Here is a 6000-nt window from a genome sequence, read left to right as displayed (position 1 = left end):
AGTTTTTTGTAGATTTTCAAGTATTTTTAAATTTTGCTAACTGAATGGGTTATTTTGATTTCCGTATAATTTTTTTAATAAAAATTGAAACAGCAAGTAACAAAGTTTATAGCTGATTAGATTATAATAAAATTTAGTTTAAGAATTAAACGAAATAAAACATTAATATTTCGACGTAAGAAAAACTAGTTTTAGTTTTGTAAATATCCTTGATAATCGTAATGTCCATAACGTAATGTTTGCAAGGTATTGTACGGAAAACAAAATAAATAATTAGTAAAGCACATAATTATAGTTATTTTTCATAATTATAGTTATCATTAAATAGGTATAAATGAAAATATTTAATGTTTTCTGGATTCGAATTAAATATTTAGACATAATTGTATTAAATTTTTAATTTGGGTAATTTCATAACGTTTGTAACGAGTAATGAGATGTCTCCTACATGGTCTAGGGGTTAGGATTTCTGGCTTTCACCCAGGCGGCCCGGGTTCGATTCCCGGTGTAGGAATTTTTATTCAATTTTGATAACACAAATATTATTATGTTAAAATCACAGCTACTTTAAATCTGTTAGTAAGAATGAATTATAATTAATTTTTTGGCGTTTATTCTTGTCAGCCAAGTATAATTACTGGGGTCGGAACTTTAATAAACATTGGTGGTTTAGTTGTAGAATCCACGCCTGTCACGCTCGGGTTCGATTTTCAGCCAATGCAGTTTTTAATTAGTTCATGAGATCAAATTGTCAATTGATTTTATGATGCGACCGCTGAGATGTTGGCTATATTATTAATTTTCATAATACATAGTTAAGAAAATTGAAAGAAACGATTATCCATTATATAATAAAAAAAATTAAAGCTTAATTTTAAAAAAAAACAAGACTGGAGTTTTGCGATTTTAAACTGTATTCTGAATTACACACTTTTTTATTAGGCAAAGACACAGAAAACATCTTAGTATTGATCACTTAACAATATGTTAAATTACAATACAATTGTCCCTTTGCTGCATATTGTTTTACGATTTTCTATATATATATTTATAAAAATTTATTTGATTAATAAGAGAAAGAATGTAAATATTTATAATTTATTCAATTTGGATAATTTAAATACTATTGTATGTGGTAAATTAATAATTTTATATGTTGTGTGTGTTTTATCCAATTAGTTAGTCTTTTATCGCTTCGAAGCGAAAAAAAGTTGGATCCATTAACTGCATTCAAGCGGGTGGGAAAATGCGCCACTATCTGCTGGGGTATTGGATTAACGCTTAAAGCGGTTAATAGAGCAACTTAATAGTCGCTTTAGGTCTTAAAGGGGTGTTTAAGTGGTTGTTTTTAATACGGCAGCGAGGTGTAGTGGCCAAAACACTTGCTTATACTAAGGTCTCGGTTTCGAACCCTGTAACAGCACTTAATCAGCAGCTCGATCATCGGGCAATTAGAACCAATAATACTTAACCTGCAAGAAACAGTTGTTTCTATATGTTTAGCTCGTGCAGTTGACCTTTCCAGATCCAACATAAACTTATCGAAGAAAAACTTATATACAAAAAAAATGTATCAAATTTAAAAAAAAGTATAATTGACTAAATAAAGATTTGGTTTGGAATATTTAAAATTTAAATATTTTACATTTTATTTTTTAAAGCTTTAAGCGTTAATGCAATACCCCAGCAGACAGAGCCCATTTTCCACCCGCTTTAAAGCAGTTATTGGTGCCTCTTTTTTTCGCTTCGACGCGATTAACGGCCAACTAATGGCCTGTGTGATTGGTACAGCATAATATTTACTGGGATGACGATTTTGCAATAAAATTTAAAATAATTTTACCTAAAAGTTATTTTAAATTACGTAATACAAAAAATGTTACACAATTTATCTAATTTTGGTAATTTAAATAATTATATGTAAAAAAATTTGCATAATTAAGTCTACGTGGTGTATATTGGTAATTTCTTCTAATAAAACAAGAGCAAATTGTTTTTATGGCAATATAAGTAAAATTACACACAACATCGTCTAACATTTTTCAACTTAATCAAGAATTAACACATATTTTAAAAACAACAACGCCCGATAAGGGATTTGAACCCTTGACCGTTGGATTAAAAGTCCAACGCTCTACCGACTGAGCTAACCGGGCACGTTTTCTATTACTGTGTGTTTTGCAACTTGGATTATAGTTACTGATTGTAAACGTTTTTTTGGCAACAATTAAATATAAATGCACTTCATATTTTATTTCTATTTTAATTATTTAAAAATAATTAAACACAAACATTTGTTATATTTTTGTTATTGTTTTAAGTAACCCTCTCGCTTATATTTACAAACTGTTAAATCGACAGACTTCGGTTTGTAAATGAGATAGTTACTTTTATGAGGCAATTACGCAAAGATAATTTGTAATTAGAATTACTATAATAATTACTACATCAACAATACGCTGAAGTAAGTGACGATGGTACTTTGTCCGATTAATTGTTTTACTTCATAAATTTAAAAGGCGTAAGTTAACGTTTAAACAATTAGTTATAATCAAAAACAGAATATTAATCAAATTACTTTGTTTATTCATGTTGAATAATTCGAATTCCAATGCATAAATTAATTTGGGAATTATTCGGTTGTTATGTGTTTGGTTAGTGATTAAAAAATATTATGAGTAGCGAGTTTCAAAGGATTTTTTAAACTACCATACTTAAAAATTTTATCTAAACTTTAAATTAGTTAACATATTTGATACTTTTCAATTTAGTTAATTTTTATAATTTGATTACCCACGTATCAGTTAGTTTGTGTATTTATGTTTGTAGCGTGAACATTGGCAACTTTCACATTACAAACTAACTTGGACAAATTTTATGACAACATAGATTGATGAAAATTACTGTTAAAATTGTAAATCTTGTTTAAAAGTTTGCACTTATTTGTGTAGGAACAACAACGCTTAATAATAGATTTGAATTATTAGCTTTTAAATTAAAACTCCAACGATCTACCGACTAAGTCACCTAACAACGCTTTTTATTTTGATGTGCCAAGTTTCTTGTTTAAAATTACTTTGCGAGTTTCTGGTGCAAATAAAACATAATTTTATCTTGTATTTTATTTGCATTTTAAAAAATTAAAAAAAAATAAACATAAAAGTTTGTTAAAGTTTTTTGTAGATTTTCAAGTATTTTTAAATTTTGCTAACTGAATGGGTTATTTTGATTTCCGTATAATTTTTTTAATAAAAATTGAAACAGCAAGTAACAAAGTTTATAGCTGATTAGATTATAATAAAATTTAGTTTAAGAATTAAACGAAATAAAACATTAATATTTCGACGTAAGAAAAACTAGTTTTAGTTTTGTAAATATCCTTGATAATCGTAATGTCCATAACGTAATGTTTGCAAGGTATTGTACGGAAAACAAAATAAATAATTAGTAAAGCACATAATTATAGTTATTTTTCATAATTATAGTTATCATTAAATAGGTATAAATGAAAATATTTAATGTTTTCTGGATTCGAATTAAATATTTAGACATAATTGTATTAAATTTTTAATTTGGGTAATTTCATAACGTTTGTAACGAGTAATGAGATGTCTCCTACATGGTCTAGGGGTTAGGTTTCCTCGCTTTCACCCAGGCGGCCCGGGTTCGATTACCGGTGTAGGAATTTTTATTCAATTTTGATAACACAAATATTATTATGTTAAAATCACAGCTACTTTAAATCTGTTAGTAAGAATGAATTATAATTAATTTTTTGGCGTTTATTCTTGTCAGCCAAGTATAATTACTGGGGTCGGAACTTTAATAAACATTGGTGGTTTAGTTGTAGAATCCACGCCTGTCACGCTCGGGTTCGATTTTCAGCCAATGCAGTTTTTAATTAGTTCATGAGATCAAATTGTCAATTGATTTTATGATGCGACCGCTGAGATGTTGGCTATATTATTAATTTTCATAATACATAGTTAAGAAAATTGAAAGAAACGATTATCCATTATATAATAAAAAAAATTAAAGCTTAATTTTAAAAAAAACAAGACTGGAGTTTTGCGATTTTAAACTGTATTCTGAATTAAACACTTTTTTATTAGGCAAAGACACAGAAAACATCTTAGTATTGATCACTTAATTAATATGTTAAATTACAATACAATTGTACCTTTGCTGCATATTGTTTTACGATTTTCTATATATATATTTATAAAAATTTATCTGATTAATAAGAGAAAGAGTGTAAATATTAATAATTTATTCAATTTGGATAATTTAAATACTATTGTATGTGGTAAATTAATAATTTTATATGTTGTGTGTGTTTTATCCAATTAGTTAGTCTTTTATCGCTTCGAAGCGAAAATAAGTTGGATCCATTAACTGCATTCAAGCGGGTGGGAAAATGCGCCACTATCTGCTGGGGTATTGGATTAACGCTTAAAGCGGTTAATAGAGCAACTTAATAGTCGCTTTAGGTCTTAAAGGGGTGTTTAAGTGGTTGTTTTTAAACCGGCAGCGTGGTGTAGTGGCCAAAACACTTGCTTACACTACTAAGGTCTCGGTTTCGAACCCTGTAACAGCACTTAATCAGCAGCTCGATCATCGGGCAATTAGAACCAATAATACTTAACCTGCAAGAAACAGTTGTTTCTATATGTTTAGCTCGTGCAGTTGACCTTTCCAGATCCAACATAAACTTATCGAAGAAAAACTTATATACAAAAAAAAGGTATCAAATTTAAAAAAAAGTATATTTGACTAAATAAAGATTTGGTTTGGAATATTTAAAATTTAAATATTTTACATTTTATTTTGTAAAGCTTTAAGCGTTAATGCAATACCCCAGCAGACAGAGCCCATTTTCCACCCGCTTTAAAGCAGTTATTGGTGCCCCTTTTTTTCGCTTCGACGCGATTAACGGCCAACTAATGGCCTGTGTGATTGGTACAGCATAATATTTACTGGGATGACGATTTTGCAATAAAATTTAAAATAATTTTACCTAAAAGTTATTTTAAATTACGTAATACAAAAAATGTTACACAATTTATCTAATTTTGGTAATTTAAATAGTTATATGTAAAAAAATTTGCATAATTAAGTCTACGTGGTGTATATTGGTAATTTCTTCTAATAAAACAAGAGCAAATTGTTTTTATGGCAATATAAGTAAAATTACACACAACATCGTCTAACATTTTTAAACTTAATCAAGAATTAACACATATTTTAAAAACAACAACGCCCGATAAGGGATTTGAACCCTTGACCGTTGGATTAAAAGTCCAACGCTCTACCGACTGAGCTAACCGGGCACGTTTTCTATTACTGTGTGTTTTGCAACTTGGATTATAGTTACTGATTGTAAACGTTTTTTTGGCAACAATTAAATATAGATGCACTTCATATTTTATTTCTATTTTAATTATTTAAAAATAATTAAACACAAACATTTGTTATATTTTTGTTATTGTTTTAAGTAACCCTCTCGCTTATATTTACAAACTGTTAAATCGACAGACTTCGGTTTGTAAATGAGATAGTTACTTTTATGAGGCAATTACGCAAAGATAATTTGTAATTAGAATTACTATAATAATTACTACATCAACAATACGCTGAAGTAAGTGACGATGGTACTTTGTCCGATTAATTGTTTTACTTCATAAATTTAAAAGGCGTAAGTTAACGTTTAAACAATTAGTTATAATCAAAAACAGAATATTAATCAAATTACTTTGTTTATTCATGTTGAATAATTCGAATTCCAATGCATAAATTAATTTGGGAATTTTTCGGTTGTTATGTGTTTGGTTAGTGATTAAAAAATATTATGAGTAGCGAGTTTCAAAGGATTTTTTAAACTACCATACTTAAAAATTTTATCTAAACTTTAAATTAGTTAACATATTTGATACTTTTCAATTTAGTTAATTTTTATAATTTGATTACCCACGTATCAGTTAGTTTGTGTATTTATGTTTG

General features: G+C 28.0%; 3 non-coding genes across 3 annotated transcripts; 1 reads left to right on the top strand and 2 right to left on the bottom strand.

Annotated features, from left to right (window-relative positions):
• The first annotated feature begins 442 nt into the window (after positions 1 to 442).
• Positions 443 to 514, top strand: Trnae-uuc (transfer RNA glutamic acid (anticodon UUC)). The gene has a single exon. It is a non-coding gene; the product is annotated as a tRNA-Glu (tRNA).
• A 1569-nt stretch (positions 515 to 2083) lies between these two features.
• Trnak-uuu (transfer RNA lysine (anticodon UUU)) lies at positions 2084 to 2156 on the bottom strand. Its single transcript has one exon. It is a non-coding gene; the product is annotated as a tRNA-Lys (tRNA).
• Positions 2157 to 5257: 3101 nt separating this feature from the next.
• Trnak-uuu (transfer RNA lysine (anticodon UUU)) lies at positions 5258 to 5330 on the bottom strand. Its single transcript has one exon. It is a non-coding gene; the product is annotated as a tRNA-Lys (tRNA).
• Positions 5331 to 6000: the final 670 nt, after the last annotated feature.

This window comes from Corella eumyota, chromosome 7 (assembly GCF_963082875.1).
Source record: "Corella eumyota chromosome 7, kaCorEumy4.1, whole genome shotgun sequence".
NCBI lineage: Eukaryota > Metazoa > Chordata > Ascidiacea > Phlebobranchia > Corellidae > Corella > Corella eumyota.
Note: the sequence above shows the minus strand (reverse complement) of the source record. Positions and strands in the feature narration are given on the sequence as shown.